The 21545-nt window shown below is 43.8% G+C and overlaps 1 protein-coding gene across 7 annotated transcripts in view; it reads left to right on the forward strand.

Annotated features, from left to right (window-relative positions):
- The window catches only part of LOC135542484 (B-cell CLL/lymphoma 9 protein-like), a 110022-nt gene that overhangs the window by 60592 nt on the left and 27885 nt on the right, over positions 1-21545 (forward strand). For 2 of the 7 annotated variants that reach the window (XM_064969460.1, XM_064969467.1), the window contains exons 1-3: positions 384-710; positions 4587-4792; positions 18771-18849. The gene's annotated coding sequence lies outside the window, so the exon portion shown is untranslated. Of the gene's footprint in view, positions 1-383; positions 711-1685; positions 1717-4586; positions 4793-18770; positions 18850-21545 lie in introns of those variants that run through there. The other 5 variants (XM_064969461.1, XM_064969465.1, XM_064969466.1 and 2 more) reach the window with 5 other exon arrangements.

Consider the following 21545-nt stretch of genomic DNA (forward strand, 5'->3'; position numbering starts at 1 on the left):
ATGACTTGAAGTAAAAGTTGTAAGAAATAGTTGTCAGTACAGATACACCAAAAACGACTTAAGCGGTTGTAAAAATACTAAAAAGTATTTTTTTTTACACCACTTCTATTTACTGTCAGGCCTAATTGGCAAACATTTTAATTTCCCAAAATGCATAGGATATTGTATGGTTATCCTAGTCTTGCAATCGGTTAGTCCATTATCACCTTTACCCTGTCGTTCCTAGTAGGCTATAACGGATTGACTTCGCTCTCACTTCTCTGTGAATTTGGTCTGTGTTCTAAACTGGCTGGGGTTTTCAGCTTGCTTTGACAAACACCCCTCCCCCAAGCGTTGGCGAAACAGGAACAACTCCTCTGAGAGAGAGAGAGAGAAAAAAAAAAAGCTGCACAAGTTTGGAACGTCTTGGAGAAGCCCTTGTTATCGCTTGGAGTATACTAGTCAGGAGCGGAGATTTATTCATGCAAAATCTGGAACTATTCTACTGCTCTGGTTAAATCGTGGAAAAATAACAGTTTAACCTCGTCTTTCACGTAGGCCTAACCTCTTTTTATGAAAATGGTTTACTTTACTCGAGGATAATTATTGGTGCAAGTCTATTTGTGTATGGAATCATTTGTCCTCAACGAAGAAAGATGGGACTCGTGGAGCTCTGTATACATATGTGATATCGTGTTCAACAATGAAGGATATTGTGTCAGACACAATGGGTAAGGGAGGGTTTCCCTTTGCATCTAACCTTACTCTACCTAACCAAGCTATAGATCTTTAAAAAAAATGTTTTATCCCATGCCCTTTCAGCTGTAAACATACTTGGCCTTGCTCCGTTGGGAAGTCAGACCCTTATTCTCTGAAGTTAACGTTACACCTTTAAACATTCTTCAATTTGCTATTTCAATATATCGCTTCAAAGTTTTCCCTGGTGCTAGTTTTGTCCTATTAATTTGTGTAGATGGGTATTTGTCCATTGCAGCACACATGCTGCTGCTTTCTATTTTCGTAATGCATCGATTTGTCGGGGGGTTACTTACTTTCTCCACTAATACTAATCAATTCTGACTTTCGGTTTCACATAGAAAACTTAAATTACTGCACTTATCCAGGTCTACGCGTGGTGAAACCATTGCAAGGCAGTAAGCAACACATCCTGCAAATGTTGATCGTGATTCGCCGACTTGGCCTGAAGCTTTTTGTCCCATTCTGTGACCAACCCGACGTTTTCCAGTGGAAGGCTTGAACAGCCGTGGTCGAATACGCTAAATCTATCGTTACCTTTCGTGTTGCAGTGGCTACTGGTTTTGATCCGCTTGTTATTAAAGGCGAGCGTGAAAGGATATGGTTTGTAACTGTCTGGCCAACAAAAAAACAAAGCTACGAGAGGGTACAGTAATTTTCCCATTCATGGTATCCGACTCAATATGGAATGGGACGTCTGCAACATGTTCTGAAATGAATGTAGCCCACACTCTTTTGCATATGTAAACACTGGATTGGAGGTACTGGACAATGTTTTATATACGTTTTATATTCATAATAGGTGTTGTCAGTTCGTTGGAAACTTGCATCACCACCACTTTGTAGTTATATAGATGGTATTTATGCTGTGTAACTAGCCCGTTTTGTTTCTTGAGCAAAGACTGTCTGTTTACTTGTTCTACCCATAGAGAATACTGCGTCATGTCCTGTGTCCACCTGGTTGTGGTTCCTGCTTGAATGGTAGGTTAGTTAGATAACCAAAACCTTGGCCTATTCACTCTGCTCACGACTGTTTGGGCAGAATCAATATTTGCCAAAAGGTTATTTTGGTGGTGTAGACTATTCATATAGAAGATGTGAATGATGCCATGGTCAGAAGAGCTGATGAAGCCCTATAACACTCATTTTGTCAGCATGGAAAATAAATCGGCTGCAGTACAGCTAGAGTCCTTAGTTGTTACATCCATTTTTGGACTTATAAATTAATGATATATACCCATTGATTCTTGAAGAATATAACTTATAAATGCCTCATGAGCTTAGTTCAAGTGTTTTACCCCATCAGAACCCAAACTATTTTTTTTATGCCAATGTTTGTGACAATAACCTAAATGTAAACAAACACTGTATAGCCTCAACATGGTTAAAACTATCATTTTGATATCATGGTCAGGGTTTCATTCATATCTCTGTCTGAATTTGATAGTGGTTACATTTCTCCAGGCCAATCGCAGCTTTTTACCAAAACAGGTGGGGTGGCTTCGTTGCCATTGTTTCAACTATGCATCCAAGGTTTAAGATTATAATTAAGGCCTTAAAGTTTATGTATACCAGGCTAGGGTAACGCTATTTCCAAGTTGTCCTTTTGGATCAATTGGTATTTCATTCTAGCTGTCCCATAGTTTTACTGCTAGCTGTCCCATAGTTTTACTGCTGTGCAGTGGCTTAAACTTGGGCATCTAACCTAATGTCAAAGCTGACGTGCCTCACAGATGCTGTGGATATGCAGTTAACATGTAGGTTGTCTGCTATCTATTCCCTTTGCACTGTGGGTAGAATCTGCCATGTGGTTCCATTGCCATTGTATATGTGATGGTTTTATATATTAGCTTGGTATATGTGGGATGTATCATGTACACATTATACAAGTTTTCTATATATCTTTTCCCTTGTGCATCTTAGTTGTTACATGTGTAATTGCTAAATTGCATGGCCTCTGTTGCAGCCAGAGAAAGAAGAAACACAATCTAAAATAAAAATCGAACAAACACGTTCGATTTGGGACCGACTGTGTTTGCCTCTTCCTATTGTATTCCTATTTGAATTATTCCTCTCTAAGACATTGCCCTGAAACCTCTAAAAAGTCACACCGCTTTTCAACCAGACATTGAATGTATCGATTGTGCCTTTTTAAAAAGCGGCTTGATAAACTCATCAAAAAAAGAAACATCCTCTCACTGTCAACTGAGTTTATTTCCAGCAAACTTAACATGTGTAAATATTTGTATGAACATAAGATTGAACAACTGAGACAAAATGAACAAGTTCCACAGACATGTGACTAACAGAAATGGAATAATGTGTCCCTGAAACAAAGGGGGGGTCAAAATCAAAAGTAACAGTTAGTATCTGGTGTGGTCACCAGCTGCAATAAGTACTACAGTGCATCTCCTCATGGACTGCACCAGATTTGCCAGTTCTTGCTGTGAGATGTTACCCCACTCTTTCACCAAGGCACCTGCAAGTTCCTGGACATTTCTGGGGGGAATGGCCCTATCCCTCACCCTCCGATCCAACAGGTCCCAGACGTGCTCAATGGGATTGAGATCCGGGCTCTTCACTGGCCATGGCAGAACACTTGACATTCCTGTCTTGCAGGAAATCACACACCCAACGATCAGTATGGCTGGTGTCATTGTCATGCTGGAGGGTCATGTCAGGATGAGCCTGCAGGAAGGGTACCACATGAGGGAGGAGGATGTCTTCCCTGTAACGCACAGCGTTGAGATTGCCTGCAATGACACCAAGCTCAGTCCGACGATGCTGTGACACACCGCCCCAGACCATAAAGGACCCTCCACCTCCAAATTGAACCCGCTCCAGAGTACAGGCCTTGGTGTCACGCTCATTCCATCGACGATAAACGCGAATCCGACCATCACCCCTGGTGAGACAAAACCGCAACTCGTCAGTGAAGAGCACTTTTTGCCAGTCCTGTCTGGTCCAGCGACGATGGGCTTGTGCCCATAGGCGACATTGTTGCCCGTGTTGTTTGGCGAGGACCTGCCTTATAACAGGCCTACAAGCCCTCAGTCCAGCCTTTCTCAGCCTATTGCGGACAGTCTGAGCACTGATGGAGGGATTGTGCGTTCCTGGTGTAACTCGGGCAGTTGTTGTTACCATGCTGTACCTGTCTCGCAGGTGTGATGTTTGGATGTACCAATCCAAACATTACACGTGGTCTGCCACTGTCCGTCCTGTCTCCCTGTAGCGCTGTCTTAGGCATCTCACAGTACGGACATTGCAAGTTATTGCCCTGGCCACATAGTTCATGCAGATGAGCATTGACCCTGGGCATCTTTCTTTTGGTGTTTTTAGTAGAAAGGCCTGTTTAGTGTTCTAAGTTCTCATAACTGTGACCTTAATTGCCTACCGTCTGTAAGCTGTTCCACAGGTACATGTTCATTAATTGTTCATGGTTAATTGAACAAGCATGGGAGACAGTGTTTAAACCCTTTACAATGAAGATCTGTGAAGCTATTTGGATTTTTACGAATTATCTTTGAAAGACGGGGTCCTGAAAAAGGGACGTTTCTGTTTTTGCTGAGTTTATGAATGAGATGTAAACGTGCGTGTGGTCCGTTGATAATAATGTTCCTCGACCAAAAGTGTATTTAGGTCTTCTTTGGAGATCTGAGTCCTGTTTAGGAGGATGTAATGTCACGGAATGTTCGGAGAGAGAATGTATTGCGTAGAACAGAAATGATTGTCACTCAGATGGAATAGGGGATTGTGTCAACTGGATTTGTTCTATTTCCATCTGCGATATTCTGAGCGTTTTAAAGACCCTGAATACACCCCTGATGGTTGTCTTTTTTTCCACTCTCCAGGTTTGTGAATGGGCACTGTGATCTTCTGCTGAGAGGGAGTGCCGGGATTTGAGGCTCTGTGACAGTTGTGACTCCGGGCCGACGCTAAGCCAGTCAGCTTGCTTTATCTGCCAGGCCAAGGTCAAAGGGCACGACAAAGGGAACCCAGGGATAGGCTCTCCTCATGAGGAGTAGCCGGGGTCTCTGAGAACTGGGGTCATTTTAAGGTAAGGAACATCACAAACTCACACACGCATGTAGCCGCCATGTTACTTTGTCACTGTTGTGGTTTGGATTTTACAGGCATGTGATATGTGAAAATGTTTTTGTGCTGGTTGGCGAATGTGTCAATTATATTCAAGCATTAGGAATGTTAGTGACAACACGTATTACGGACTACAATATGGTTAATCAAACGTTTTATTATTTTTGTATGACAACGTATTCACAGATATCGACTCCTCCCATTACATCTGACTGCCTAAGATGTGTTTTTCTTTTTGTGCATGGGATCTAAGAGTCTAAACTTAAAGAACTCAAGGAGCAGTAACGGGGACATCTTGACGTGATCGTTTACTCCACAAATCTCAGATGTGGGGGGAGGGGGGGCGCATGGGTTCAGGCCCTGGGCAGAGGACGGGGCACCCTGTTTATGGAACGGTATGCTGTGTTACAGGGCTTATCTCAGGCCCTACCTACACACACACACACCATGTGTGACGCCAGCCTGGGCAGAGCTGAAGGCGGTCACATGCAAATGGCATGAAACAGCCCAGCATACCATCCTGTAATCACATTCCGTGACCTACACACCCACTAATGGCCTCAGATGTAGGAACACAGAGGCTGACAGACAGGAAATGGTGTGTGTGTGTGCGCATATGTATTGGAGACTGTGTGGTGTGAGGAGTGCGCTGTCTCCATGGCTGGGCGGTATACCATATTTTATGATATACCGGTATTGAAGCAGGGACCGGTTTGGGTTTTTACTTTACCTTCTATACCAGTATTTGAATGTTTTGGTTTGTTAAATGTGATACGCCATGTGTAATGTCAATTTTTAGAGTTTACTTTGCTACTTGAGTCATTTCTCTCCGCACAACACATACCTAGCCATGCCCCCTGTCACTCAAGGAGCACATTTGATGTTCCTCAACCACGAGACACTTGCGTTCAGTCTGCATGGTCAATGCAGCACATGCAACAATGTTGATGATGACAGTGCTGTTTTCACTTTGCTTCTTAATATAAATCCACTAACATTCTATAATGACACTAAAGGTTTGTGTTTCTTACATCAGCAAACAGCTAGTTTGTCTTTTCTTAGCAAGTTGCCCTAAATCTTGTTAGCCGCTAATGCTAATAGCTAGCTAATAAGTGTACTGAGTAAGAGCATACGTAGCTAGCTAATACCAGTGATGGTGTAGACCTAAATCAGCATTTTGTTTGTGCAAGAGTATCTTCTAAATCAAAGAGGAATATGCAAAGCAGGAATATGTTGGCTACATGTTGTAGGTAAGAGAGAACATGCAATATAGCCAAAACTTATAGGGTCCCCTAGGAAACGCTTATCGACACTTTAGTTCCTACTGTCACAATAACCCCTCCCTGGCATTTTGTCATCTCAAACAACACTGTATTCAAAGTTCCTACTATTATATTCTAACAAAATAATTAAAATAGTCATTCTATTTCCATGATTCCAACAGTTGTTTTTGCTCTTATTGGAAAGTCAAATTGCAATTGCAACATTTGGTTAAAAATAAGTCCTAGATGATTTGTCCATATCGTGCAACCCTACGTGGCAGTGTGGACATTTTCTCAATTGAGGAGTGGTTTAAAGTACTTAAGTAAAAATACTTTAAAGTACAATGTATGTTTTTTTTTGTATCTGTACTTTACTATTTTTTTAAATATTTTTGACTACTTTTACTTCACTACATTCCTAAAGAAAATACTGTACTTTTTACTCCGTGCATTTTCCCTGACACCTAAAAGTACTTGTTACATTTTTAATGCTTAGCAGGACAGGAAAATGGTCCAATTCACACACTTGTCAAGAGAACATCCCTGGTCATCTACTGCCTCTGATCTGGAGGACTCACTAAACACAAATGTTTTGTTTGTAAATTATGTCTGAGTGTGCCCCTGGCTATCCGTAAATACGAAACAAATAAACAAAAAACTAGAAAATGGTGCCATCTGGCTTGCATAATGAATGGAATTTTAAATTTATTTATACTTTTACTTTTTTGATACTTAAGTATATTTGTAACCCAATACTTTTAGACTTTTACTCAAGTAGTATTTTACTGGTCGGCTGCACAGTTTGGTGAGGGTAGGAAGCAACACATCTGCCACACTGATCCTCAACACTGGAGCTCCACAGGGGTGCGTGTTCAGTCCCCTCCTGGAACTCCCTGTTTACCCACGATTGCATGGTAAGGCGTGACACCAACACCATCATTAAGTTTGCAGACGACACAACAGTGGTAGGCCTGATCACCGACAACAACAAGACAGCCTATAGGGAGGAGAACAGAGACCTGGCCGGGGGTGCCAGAATAACAACCTATCCCTCAACGTTACCAAGACTCAAGACCAAGACAGATGATTGTGGACTACAGGAAAAGGAGGACTGAGCACGCCCCCATTGTCATCGATGGGGCTGTAGTGGAGCAGGTTGAGAACTTCCAAGTTCTTTGGTGTCCACATCAACAGCGAACGAGAATGATCCAAATACACCAAGACAGTCATGAAGAGGGCACAACAAAGCCTATTCCCCTCATGAAACTATAAAAAGATTTGGCATGGGTCCTGAGATCCTCAAAAGGTTCTACAGCTGCAACATCGAGAGCATGGTTGCACTGGTTGCTTCACTGCCTGGTACGGCAATTTCTTGGCCTCTGACCGCAAGGCACTACAGAGGGTAGTGCGCACGGCCCAGTACATCACTGGGGCTAAGCTGCCTGCCATCCAGGACCTCTATACCTGGCGGTATCAGAGGAAGGCCCTAAAAATTGTCAAAGACCCCAGCCACCCCAGTCATAGACTGTTCTCTCTACTACCGCATGGCAAGCGGTACCGGAGTGCCAAGTCTAGGACAAAAAGGCTTCTTAACAGTTTTTACCCCCAAGCCATAAGACTCCTGAACAGGCAATCAAATGGCTACCCAGACTATTTGCATTGTTTCCCCCCCCCAACCCCTCATTTTACGCTGCTGCTACTCTCTGTTTATCATATCTACATAGTCACTTGAACCATATCTACATGTACATACTACCTCAATCAGCCTGACTAGCCGGTGTCTGTATGTGGCCTCGCTACTGTATATAGCCTCTCTTTTTAATGTTTTATTTCTTTGCTTACCAAACACCTTTTTTTGCACTATTGGTTAGAGCCTGTAAGTAAGAATTTCACTGTAAGGTCTACGTAACTGGACGAACTGGACGTAACTGGTCCGAATTAAAGGACATAACTAGACTAGGGCTGGACGATATGTTGTATTCCGTGCACGTGACAAATAAACTTGGATTTGATTTATTCTCTTCACTTTATATTGCAATTGGCAACTTTCATAAATTAGGTGCATTACCGCCACTGACCTCGTTCGTCTTTCAGTCACCCACGTGTGTATAACCAATGAGGAGATGGCACGTGGGTACCTGCTTCTATAAACCAATGAGATGGGAGAGGCAGGACTTGCAGCGTGATCTGCATCATAGATAGAACTGACCTCGAGCGGTGTAGTCAGCCTGTAAGTGATTTCACCGAGTCTGTGTTGCCACCCTAGGATCACTCACTACTCATAAAGCCAATGTAGAACTTGTATTACTGAAAAACTAAAAATACCATCAAATACTGTCCAATTATTTAAAAATAAATACATATATTTTTTTAAATACGGTGATATAATATTTCGGCCATATCGCCCAGCCCTAATCTACAGTGCCTTGCGAAAGTATTCGGCCCCCTTGAATTTTGCGACCTTTTGCCACATTTCAGGCATCAAACATAAAGATATAAAACTGTATTTTTTTGTGAAGAATCAACAACAAGTGGGACACAATCATGAAGTGGAACGACATTTATTGGATATTTCAAACTTTTTTAACAAATCAAAAACTGAAAAATTGGGCGTGCAAAATTATTCAGCCCCTTTAAGTTAATACTTTGTAGCGCCACCTTTTGCTGCGATTACAGCTGTAAGTCACTTGGGGTATGTCTCTATCAGTTTTGCACATCGTGATGTAAATTAGTGACACTAAAATGCTCACCAAATCCTTACTGGCTAAAATGTTTCTGTTAACATTGTCCTTCCTAGCACAGTTCTAGCAACTTTGGCTTGACTCAGGTGTGTGGATTAGGTATTGGAGGGTGTTCTGTTCTGGTTGATTGCGATTGGTGACATTCTTCACATACTGTTGACGGTGTTAGACTTTTGGGAGAGTCTGCTGTGAGCAGTCCCTATGTTTTCATAAGAATAGGCCATGTTGGGTCATGTTCATAGGGCACTGAACTGGAAATGTTTTCAAACATTTATCAATTGGATAAATCCAGATCGTACAACCCAGTATCAGTCGGTTTTCTACAATTTAAAGCCTAATGAACATGACCATGGTGAAGTGCTGTCTCTCCCCCCACTCATGTGCAGTGTGTGGGTGTTGCTGCCCTTTCCACCAGTGCCCAACTGACCTGGCTGTGACCCAGCTACTCTCCCATAGTGCACTGGGCCATCTGTCACTGCCACAGCTGCCACATACTATGGCTCTAATAAATGGGCCTCCTTTTTAATCTGGCATGGTTGGTTACTATTCCTCAAAACCCCATTGGAGAAATGGAACGCTCTCTTTTTACTTCTCCCTCCTGCATAATGAGAATTCTTATCGCCTATCTCTCTCTGTCATGGTCTCTCTCGCGCTCTCTCCTCTCCCTGTGTAATCTGAAATTGTAGGGTTTCGCAGTGGTTCAGAGTTTGCCGGTACTGTCACATACCTCTAAATGAACTATCTCACACACACACACACACAGGATCCTCCATCCTCGTTTAAATCTCTAGTTTGGGAACATTTTGGCTTCCCGTTAGATTATAACGGCGATGGACAGAGAGTTGTGGATAAAACTTCAACAGTATGTCGCCACTGCTCAACGAGAGTGGCTTATGTTGCTGCCAACACCTCAAACATGTTGACACTTAACATTTATGCCGAAATCTCCCCAGTATTCCTACCACCGGAGCAAGATGGAAACAACACAACTTTGTCTCCCGTCTGTATTCGCGCTGCCATTTGCAGCAGATTCGGACCTGGCCAAAGAAATTACAAGAGCGATAGGTGTTTAAAGCTGCGCCCATTCTCGGTGGTTGAGAATAGGGGGGTTTCAGTACCTCGTGAAAGTGTTCAAGCCACGTTACGAACTTCCCTCTCGCACCAATTTCAGCAACTGGGTAGTACCTGCTCTATATAAGCAAGCCAAAGTTGTGTTGGGCGTGTCGCGCTTACTACCCCCAGTGAGGGAATGGCTTTTTGTGATTGGCCAGTGACACCCCCTGAAAATGGAAACACTCTCTGATTGGCTGGTGGCCACTGAGTTTAGCTCAGTTCCTTGTAGTGGAATCTTTTCATTTCAGCTCATGATGCGAATATGAAGGTTGCCAGGTCTCCTGATACCTTATCCCTCCCTGAGTTGAAAAATGTAGGGTGCGCTGATTTGGAACGCTTTACTGGTGGGTGGGGGAGGGGTGTGTTTTGGCATCCTCCACTGAAAGAGGAGAACTCTGTGATTTCTCTCCTCCATTCCCCCCTTTCTATCCCAAATAATCCCTTCTGCTAACAAGGCACATTTTCCTTTTTCTTTTCACTCTGTAACCATAATATGGCTGGTTAAGCATTGGCAAGACATTGTAACCTTATGCTATATGAATGCACTGGCGAGGCTTTGCCAAGCGCAATGAGTTCTGGAGTGGCACTATATTGCCAATGGCTTCTCCCGATGCCAAGGCCAGGTTGTGTCACGTTGCCAGTGTGCCAAGAGGAGCTGAGGCCTGCCAGGACATTAAATGGGCTGCTTTTTGAACTCTCTCTCACTGGCAAAGGATTCTGCTCCAGTTCCTGCGGCGTGCTTGTTCTAGCTAAACACAGTTTGATATGGGGGGGGCACAGGCTTTCATCACCCATAGATGAAATGCTCCTGGTGCTAGGATGTTATGATAGGAACACGAGCGCTGGTCAGCGGTATTGTAAGCACAACCTCTCGTCACCACTGTGAGTTGTCCGGCTCTGTGTGTCTGTCGCGTCACCGACTGATGGTCTGACACCGTGTTCGCCCATGCGCCAACCATTTGGCTGCGTGTGCCTGTGCCCACGAACCCATTCCAAAAGGGGTGGCAGGGGGAAACAGACTGGCAGAGGAGAATGCCAGGGGCCGTAGATCAGCCTTGTGATAAATGAACAGGGCTTTTTAGACGAAGCTTGGCTTCTCTATGCGGTCCAGAGATTCTCTTTGACCTGTTTTAAAAAATATATATATTTCCTGCTCTGAAATTACAGAGCTGAACTTCCTGCACTACGAATACTGTAATGACATAACTGAAATTTCCACAACGACAACTGAAATTCCTGTTCGACAAGCTGATATTTGACCTTGTCACAGCTTATCATTGCAGTTGAAGGGAAGGATACAATGATTTCGTTAAATCATTGTTAGACCATGGAGAAAGAGCCCGGGTTGTGTAGATTGGTGAGTCACAAACTCGGTTCCACTACTCCAAGTGGTAAATACCGTACGTACTTTTAACCGCTTAGCCGAGAACTTACCTGTTCAAGTAGTTCATGGCTTCATAGGCCTATTGAGTGAACAGTGTTATATGAGAACATGTACATGAGATTCATGTAGAACCATTGACCAGTTTCATGAAGTACCAATCGGGTGATATTTGCTATTGACTTGTTGGTTGTTTAGCAACTAAACCGACGTGTGCGCAACTCTGGTGCAAAACAGACGGGGTTGGCAGAGCTTGTTGACAACATGTAAATTATATTAAGTCTCCAATGTTTATTGAAAACGAACACATTTACACAATGAGCACTTGTCTCTCAAATACGTCGTTACAGTTGTTGGTTAGCTAGCTACTGAATTTGAGCCATATTAGTATTGACATGAAATCAGTCAACACCTCCGAACAAGACACGTGACCCACATACAGTTGAAGTCGGAAGTTTACACTTAGGTTGGAGTCATTAACTCGTTTTTCAACCACTCCACACGTTTCTTGTTAACGAACTATAGTTTTGGCAAGTTGGTTATGACATCTACTTTGTGCATGACAAGTAACTTTTCCAACAATCGTTTACAGACAGATTATTTCACATATAATTCACTGTATCATAATTCCAGTGGGTCAGTAGTTTCCATACACTAAGTTGATTGTGCCTTTTAAACAGCTTGGAAAATTCCAGAAAATGATATCATACCTTTTTAGAAGCTTCTGATTGGCTAATTAACATCATTTGAATCAATTGGAGGTGTACCTGTGGATGTATTTCAAGGCCTACATTCAAACTCGGTGTCTCTTTGCTTGACATCATGGGAAATTCAAAAGAAAAAGAGTGTAGACCTCCGAGTCTGGGTCATCCTTGGGAGCAATTTCCAAACGCCTGAAGATACCACGTTCTTCTGTACAAACAATAGTATGCAAGTATAAACACTATGGGACCACTCTGCCGTCGTACCGCTCAGGAAGGGGACGTGTTCTGTCTCCTAGAGATGAACGTACTTTGGTGCAAAAAGTGCAAATGAATCCCAGAACAACAGCAAAGGACCATGTGAAGATGCTGGAGGAAACTGGTACAAAAGTATCTATATCCACAGTAAAACGAGTCCTATATCGACATACCCTGAAAGGCTGCTCAGCAAGGAAGAAACCACTGCTCCAAAGCTGTCATAAAAGAGCAAGACTACGGTTTGCAACTGCACATGGGGACAAAGATTGTACTTTTTGGAGAAATGTCCTCTGGTCTGATGAAACAAAAATATAACTGTTTGGCCGTAATGACCATCGTTATGTTTGGAGGAAAAAGGGGGATGCTTGCAAGCCGAAGAACGCCATCCCAACCGTGAAGCACGGGGGTGGCAGCATCATGTTGTGGGAGTGCTTTGCTGCAGGAGGGACTGGTGCACTTCACAAAATAGATGGCATCATGAGAAAGGAAAATTATGTGGATATATTGAGGCAACATCTCAAGACATCAGTTAAAGCTTGGTCGCAAATTGGTCTTCCAAATGGACAATGACCCAAGCATACAGTACTTCCAAAGTTGTGGCGAAACGGCTTAAGGACAACAAAGTCAAGGTATTGGAATGGCCAACACAAAGCCCTGACCTCCAGCCTATAGAACATTTGTGGGCAGAACTGAAAAAGCGTGTGCGAGCAAGGTGGCCTACAAACCTGACTCAGTTACACCAGCTCTGTCAGGAGTAATGTGCCAGATTTCACCCAACTTCTTGTGGGAAGGTTGTGGAAGCTGCCAGAAACGTTTGACCCAAGTGAAACAATTTTAAGCAATGCTACCAAATACTAATTGATTGTATGTAAACTTCTGACCCACTGGGAATGTGATGAAAGGAATAAAAGCTGAAATTAATAATTCTCTGTACTATTTTCTGACATTTCACATTCTTAAAATAAAGTGGTGATCCTAACTGACCTAAGGCAGGGCATTTTTACTAGGATTAAATGTCAGGAATTGTGAAACACTTACACCTAAGACAAATAACTTGAGTTTATGTAAACTTCTGACTTCAACTGTATAATGCCTCTATCACACAGACAGTGTTTTTGCGCAAAACGGTACACGGTATCATCATCTGGTTATGTGTGCAACAAAAGTTCAACATTCAGCTTCTACTACCATTTCTGTCAAGTCGCCTATGCGTACCGTTTGATGCATTTGTTCAATAAATCCAATGTATGCACCACACAGAACGTACTACAACTGCCTCTGCAACCGCAATGCTGCAAGACAAACGCAGTGTGCCATTGGAAATTAATGTACTGCAGGGAAATGTAGTCATGTTACATAAGAAAAGAAGAGAACCCACATTGCATAGAATTTGTATACAGACCCATTGAGTGTGTTGATTTTTTTTCCCAACTTTATGCAATTCAAAATTGATTTAATCCATTTATCAAAATATATTTTTCATTTTTTTGTGTTATGTCTGTCTCAGTCTCGGTTTTGCTCTATTGTTGTCTTTAATGTGTTTTTTATTACTACCAAATAACTTACAAGTGCAATTATTTTGTAAATGCTGGTGTTAAATTCAATAAACAAAGTAAAAAATATATAGTTTCAAAGAAATGAATGTACTTCTGGTGTACCAACGTGCCCGCACTGTTGGTGTGATCGACGCGTCAGTCTGACGAAAAGTGCGCAGACGCAGGGCGAGCTATAAAAGAGGGGCGCAAACGGATCTTCTCCGCGTGTGATCACTAAATAATGGTGTATGTTCTCGTATCGAAATGACGACTGGGCACAGATGGCGTCCTACAAATAGAATATCAGAGTTGAGAGCGTGATAGCAGACGCTTCATCCAATATCAGGTGTGACAGCTGTGAGCAGCCAGCCACATCCCCCAAACCAGCCATTAGCCAATTTAGCCGCTTCTCTCCGTCCGTTCCTTCTGCGCGTGATAGCAAGCTGGGGTGTTGCAGACCGTGATGGGTTTTCTGTTACCTTTTGTTTAATTATTGGAGTGGCTCAGAGCGCGAGCAAAGTGGGTACGTTTTATTTTCGACTGTAAGAACAAACAGACCAGTCTGACTAAACTTCGCTGTCACACAGACTCTGAAAGCCACTGTCATAGACAGGGACGAAAACTTGTCACTTTAAAGGCGATTTATTTGCCCGTTTTGATCTCAAAATAAGTCACCCACGCGAATCGTGAAGAACGGCAAAAAATTGTGGCAAAGGGCTCAGACGCGGAGTTTATCACCCATAGATCTAAAAAAAGAGACGCAAACAAATCTCCCTGTGTGGTCACTGCCTTCTCTCTCTAAGTTAATGACAGCACATAATTCATCCCTACGTATTCTATTTGTAAGGACAGAGTTCAGAGGCTGATGTCAGAAATGTCATATCAGAATTAGTACTTCATCCGAAATCAGCTGTGAGCAGCCAGCTGCATCTCCTAACCAGCCATTAGTCTACTCAGCCACTTTTCTCCGTCCATTCTTTCTGCGTATCTCAATCAGTTTAAAATGTTTATTTAGCTGTGATGGCGAGCTGGGGTGTGCAGACAGTGGGGGGGCGTCTGTTACAATTGTTTAAATATTGGAACGGCTCACAGCGCGAGCGTTTCTTTTCATTTCGCCTGTAAGGACAAGCAGGCCATTTTTATATAATTCAATTAACCATGTTTCGGACCGCTTTGATCTACTCACGGGCTGCAAGTGTTTAGTTTGAGTACAAACAACCCTGTTTAGTCATGTTACCAGGATAGCTAGCTAACAACATGGTACCTTGTCTATGCACAAATTTGGATGGCACAGGAAAAATCGAGATGGCCTACCGAAAGAAATGATCCATATGTCTAATCAATGTGGTTCTAAGATAAATCTTAACAAAATTCCTAAAATTCTTGCCTAACTTTTGGGAGCTGTGTGTGTGTGTGGGGGGGGGATGGAATGTGTGTGGGAGAAGGGAGGGAGTAAGTGAGGAGTGTGTGTGTAGACTGTAAAGTTGTCTGAAGAGTAGGCTAAAAATGGTTTCATATAGGCCAATTTGAAAATGCAGATTTTGTTTTTATATACCGTACTACATTCCTCCTGCCCAATCACAGGTAGGCTTTTGGATATGAGAAAATCAGCTATTTTCAGCAGTAGCCTTTTCTATTATACAGTAAAAAGTGTGACGTTAAATTCAATTGTTGCATTGAGTAGAGGTGTGACTATCAGGGGAAGATTTTTGTGCAAAAACGTATAGAAAAAGGGAACATGTGTCCTGGGGGGGGGGACTTGGTATAGTGATACTTGGCCTGGTAGTATGAAGAAGAAGAAAAAAGTACAAACAATGTATGCACTCACAACTGTAAGTTGCTCTGGATAAGAGTGTCTGCTAAATTAAAATGTCAAATGTATTGTGACAACCCCACTCTAAAAATAGACACATTTTGTTGCTGTTTACACAGATTTGCTGCGCACATTTTTGGTCTCCTTTTTTGGCCCTCACCAGTTTGCGTCAACGGCACAAACCGATCTGGGACCAGGCTAGTTCAGGCCTAAGTCGAGGTCAAAACTATTTGGCCCGTAATACAGAGTAGAGCTGGGACTACTCATTAGTATCGTGGCAAGGAAACAAAACACATGGTTTTAACTTATTTCGGAAAACAGCCCTAATGTTGAAAACAAACATGTTGTCAACCAGAGTCACATTTGATTTATTTCCCAAGCTATAGCACGCTATTTGACATGCTGCGGGTTTTTAAAGGACCAAAGAGTTTGGATCTGTGTCGTGTTTATGTTTTTGCCATGGACAAAATACAGTGATACTGGTATCGTCGCAGCCCCATGTCAGAGGGTGTTGCACAGGGTTAGGTCTACCACTGGATATGTTGGTAAAATGTTTGTGGGTCTGCTTGTCTATTGAGGGGTATTTGTAGGGTTTTTGTTGGTAATAGGTTTAGTGGGCTTTGGTTTGTCAGCAGCTTAATCTGTTTAGTGAGCTGTGTGTTTGTGTCTTTTGAGACTTCTGTCTTGTGTAGGGCTCGGACGGCAATCGGTTTACTGGTTTCGGCTTGAGTATCTCAGTAACGATACGTGTTTGTGTGTGTTGAGTCTGAGAGGGAGGCACATCTGCTGATCATGCTCCTCTCATTATGTATGAGCGATGCAGTGACACCCCTCCTCTCTGCCCCTCCGCTCTGCCGCAGTCAAGCCGTAATGCAACCCCTGTGACTGGGATGCCTGATAGCCCTCTGCATTAATCTTTTCTATTTCCTCATCTGCTCATCAATGTTACTATTCTACCGATACGGTCTCGCTCTCTCTCCTGAGATCAAATCCCAATGCCCAATTCACTCTTCATATACACAGTCATTCAGATTCTCTGGCTCGGTTTGAATACAGTTAGAGTGAATACAGACGAACAGGAACGTCGGGCGCACGCAGTAGATCACCCGCTTGGTGTCGGCGGCCAGTGCTGACTCAACATGCCGGACCGTCAAGTGATGAATAGATAATAACGTCCGATGTTCTGTGGTTGGAGGCGAAGGGACGGCCACCCGTTGCCCACTGCCGGCATTCGTGTTGATCCGTCTTCCCTCTTCGGATGCTGCCTTTCTTCCTCCGTTCCTCCCCGTAGGTTTCATAGCTTACACCAATCCACTCGTGTCAGATCAGCCATGACTTCAAGGAAGGATGTATTTACACACAGCCTTCTTCTTTACGTCAAATGATATTTCTTACCCGCAGGCTAGGAAACGTTTGGCTATGGCTTTGGTATAGATTTCTGTGATCGTCTTGCTGGTTTGTGGGCCTTTTGTTCAGTCGGCGCTGTTGGTAGATCATCTTAGAACCATGATTGGCTGCAGATATTGTGACCTATTAACTGTGTGATGAGCTGACCCTGGCAGTGTTGGGGCCAATCAGGATGTCTTAACCCAGAAGCAGGGACAGAAGACCTGGGTCAAATACTTTCATACTTGAGCTGTGCTTAATGAAGTGTGCCTGCCTGGGTGCACTGTTGTTATCATGTTGGTTTCAAGTTAGTGTTGGCTGCTACTCCTTGGCATCATACTGAACTTCCTGGTGGTGAAGGATTGCTTGTTTGGACACAGATGCACCGCATGCAAACGCAAGCACGCAGATGAGGCTTACACACACACACACACACACACACACACACACACACACACACACACACACAGCGTGGGCAGATTAGAGGAATTAAGTGAGTGTGCTGGTGCTAGGGCTGACCTGCTCCGGATGATCGTCTTGGGCTGTGCTGATGAGATTTTGGCCCTGGCCCCACAGCCACTGTAAGCAGATTAGCTCACCCGCTGAAAGGTGAACGCTGAACTGCCACGCTACTTTTGTCCACACCAGCGTGTGGGAGAGAGTGGGGATTACATCATCTGACACTGGCGTCGCTCCATCGTGACTGAACAGCATCATGACTGAACAGGGCATGTTTTACATCTGACATGGGCGTCGCTCCATCATGACTGAACAGCATCATGACTGAACCGGGCATGTTTTACATCTGACATGGGCGTCGCTCCATCATGACTGAACAGCATCATGACTGAACAGGGCATGTTTTACATCTGACATGGGTGTCGCTCCATCATGACCCAACAGCATCATGACTGAACAGGGCATGTTTTACATCTGACATGGGTGTCGCTCCATCATGACCCAACAGCATCATGACTGAACAGGGCATGTTTTACATCTGACATGGGTGTCGCTCCATCATGACCCAACAGCATCATGACTGAACAGGGCATGTTTTACATCTGACATGGGTGTCGCTCCATCATGACCCAACAGCATCATGACTGAACAGCATCATGACTGAACAGGGCATGTTTTACATCTGACATGGGCGTCGCTCCGTCATGACTGAACAGCATCATGACTGAACCGGGCATATTTTACATCTGACATGGGTGTCACTTCATCATGACTGAACGGCATCATGTTCTGATCAGCATCATGTGTTCATTTCAATATGATATGCGTTTAGTGTTCATTGCAATATGATGTGCATCTAGTGTTCATTTCAATATGATATGCATTCAGTGTTCATTTCAATAGATCTCTTTTTAAATTGCCGCAATGAGCAGGTAGACTAATAGGAAATGTAATTAACAAACCAATTAGAACGTCCGGTGGAGGTGTTCTGAAATTAGGATGAAATGTAATGTTTTAAATGACATTTAATGGTCTTCCCTTTTGATTTTGCTTCGTGCTATTCCTAATCATGTATATTTGTACATGTAAATAGTCCTCATTCCTGCTATACTGAACCACTAGCTGTCTACGTGCTGTCATAGACTGCTAAATCGAGTTGCGTTATATCATGAAAAGGGGAGCCGCTCAAGTGCTTGCCCGTAGCTCTGTCTGCTAAGCCTGTGTGTGTGTGCCAGCCATGTTGGACAGTGTGTTGTTGTGATTTGAGAGATGTCCCTCTCTTTGTCTCCAGCAGCGTTGGGGATTTGACGAGCGCCGGCCCATTGCAATGCAGACATGGCCACGGCTATATCGTGACACAGAGGGACATGGTGAGTGCTACACACGCACAGACAAGCCGCTTGACTGCAGGGGGTGGAGGGGGGGGGGGCGGGGCATTAGCCTGGTGAAGCAAGAGCAGGGGGTGGAGGGGAATGGAGAGGAGGGCGAGCAGTACAGGTTGGATGAGAGGTAGAGAGTAAGTGGTTGGTAGGGAGGGTACATTCAGTTCTCCTTCGCCTTTGTCCCTGAGGCACAGACATACTAGAGGCAGCACAGTGTACCGCACTCCCTCTAGTTAGCTAGCTCAGGTGAACATTTTGCTTCGGGCCTCTTTCTGTGACATTGGCTCAAAGGCGCCTGCAGATTACTGGGTATCTAGATTAGAAAGCAAAATAGAGATCACACGATCTCAGAGTTAAGCGCTTTGACTTGGGCATCCTCTATGAAAGCTATACAAGGAGTTAGTTTGAGGATGGTGATTTCTAAACAAAAGCTAGTTGCCTTTTCACAGAACAGCAGTTCCCTGGAATGAGCCCCTGACGTCAACCATAATCAATTTCCTAGAAGAAAACTGGCAACAAAGAACTGTATGTTCAGAAGTTAAGCCTTCCTATTCTCCTCCTTCCTTGAACCAGTCTGAGATTTTTTTTCTTCCCCCAGAGTATGTAATACTCACCTGAATTTAAAAAGGATAGTTGGCTTTAAAATACATTTGAGCTTATTTTCGTCTTACATAGGCTATCATTTCATCCAAGTCATTGGTTATTTAGCAATGGCTGGAATCCCCTGGCTAGCATTTTTGGAGCATGTTAGCAATGCTAGTGGAAACAGACTGTATTAGTTAGCGGAGAATTATAACATTAGCTGCTCTTAAAGTCCCAAATCACCATTTTATTATATTTGTTTTGGCTTTGTGAAACATTTTAAAATATGCTAATTTCGATCTAAAAGGCTGTTTTAGACTCATGAGGAGCCATAGCCTTCTCTAGCTTTCATGTCTGGCTCATTCTGAATGAAGGGTTTTCAGTTTCATCTTATACCCACCGGTTAATGGCTGCAACCAACCTTTTACATGCACACACTGAGCCGAGCCAGAGTCCCGTAGGAGTGTGTCGTCCTCCCGAGAGTGTGTCACGTGTCACGCTCCTTGAGCGCAAACTGTGGTTTTAAAGTTCACAGGGAGTGGAGGTGACACCGATGACATTTGTCAAGACTGACGGCGACCGTTAGCCAGTGAAACGGTTTGGTGTGATGCTAGTTTTGTCTTTGGAAGAGGATCACAATGTATGCTACCCTACTTCTGCAAGCAGCCAACCAGTTAATTATCCCTGACCTCTATTGAAATGTGAGCGTGTTTGGAAAGCGATACAGATGTAAATATCAAGGACCAAGGTTTACGCCTAGTGTAGACAGACGGAACGGGAAGGAGGTTGGATGGACCGGCAGGCAGGCAGAAAACAGACTGACCGATGCTTTGCAGAATGACTTTGCCTTGTCTGTGTTAAGAAGAAGCTTAGAAACCCCTTTTTTGTCTCAGTGTAGCACTCTTCTACACTTTGATCATACATTATTATTGTGCATGTACATTTGTACACGTTTGTGTATAGGTGTGTGTGTGTGTTTATTCACACGCATGTGAAAAATGCACACATGTTTTTGCCAGTTTTGAATCTGTAAATTTTGGCCAGGCTTCGTTTTCATGTGTGTGAGCCTTTGTGCCTGTTGGCAGCCAAGCACATAGCCTATACTCTCCCTCTGTTGGTTATGTCCTTACTACAGGAGGGCTAGAGGGAGGGGGAGAGAGTAGCAACTGATCAGTAGTGGCTTTGCTTCAAAATGGAATTGACATAATATGGCTGGTAGATGCTGGTGGGCACAGCCAGGGTGTATGTGCCCTGCGTGTGTGTACCCTATGTGCCTGTCTGGGCCAGAAAAATGGGTCCTTCAGCAAGTTGAGATCTGCGTTTGTGAAACATCGGAGTGTAATTTGGGATCCATACTTTCCATTCATGCATGCGTATTGCATAACCACCACCAGGTTACATGCACTCTATGAGATTTGTTGGTTGGACTAATTCTATCCAGCACCCCCCTGTTTCAGGATATTTCTGGAGTGCGCAGCACGTCTAGGGGGAGACTTCGCACAGTTGCGTGATGTTTATCTGGTGCTCGGTAGGATAAAAAGACATGCTTTGGTGTCTTTGCGGCGGGTTTGTTCGGAGCCCTCTTCAAGGTCAATTTGAGAGCGCTCATCTCTTCGCTGGGAGTATGGAAATGAGTGCTCTTTGAGAGAGGGCATGTTGCAACGCTTTGCACATCCCTCCAGCAATGCAAAAATAAATGTGAGTCTCTCTTGTTGACTCTCTCTTTCTTTCTTTTTCATTGACTCTGTCTCTCCCCCTCTCTCGCGAAACACAAACAGTTACACAGAGAAGGCTGTTAGAGTAAACCGCAAGCAGTTGCGGTTCATACAGGCATTTTAAGGAGACGCGTTAGCTATTAGCATGGAGCCCCTGTGGCACCACAGCAAAGCAGACTGCCGTAGAGGGTCTGTTCCGTCTTGTCTGTGTGAATGGCTCTCTGTTGTTGCGCAGAGCTGGGCTAATAGTTTGTTTAAATTCTTCCAATTAGTTGCCATGATCGCTAGACTGAGACGAACCTGGCTAGTTATCGGTGGGAGAGGATGCCGGTTGGGTGAGCACCTGTCCCTTTCTCCTCGTCTCCCTCCCTCCCTCGCTTGCTCCTC

The sequence above is a fragment of the Oncorhynchus masou genome, chromosome 6, assembly GCF_036934945.1.
Source record: "Oncorhynchus masou masou isolate Uvic2021 chromosome 6, UVic_Omas_1.1, whole genome shotgun sequence".
NCBI lineage: Eukaryota > Metazoa > Chordata > Actinopteri > Salmoniformes > Salmonidae > Oncorhynchus > Oncorhynchus masou.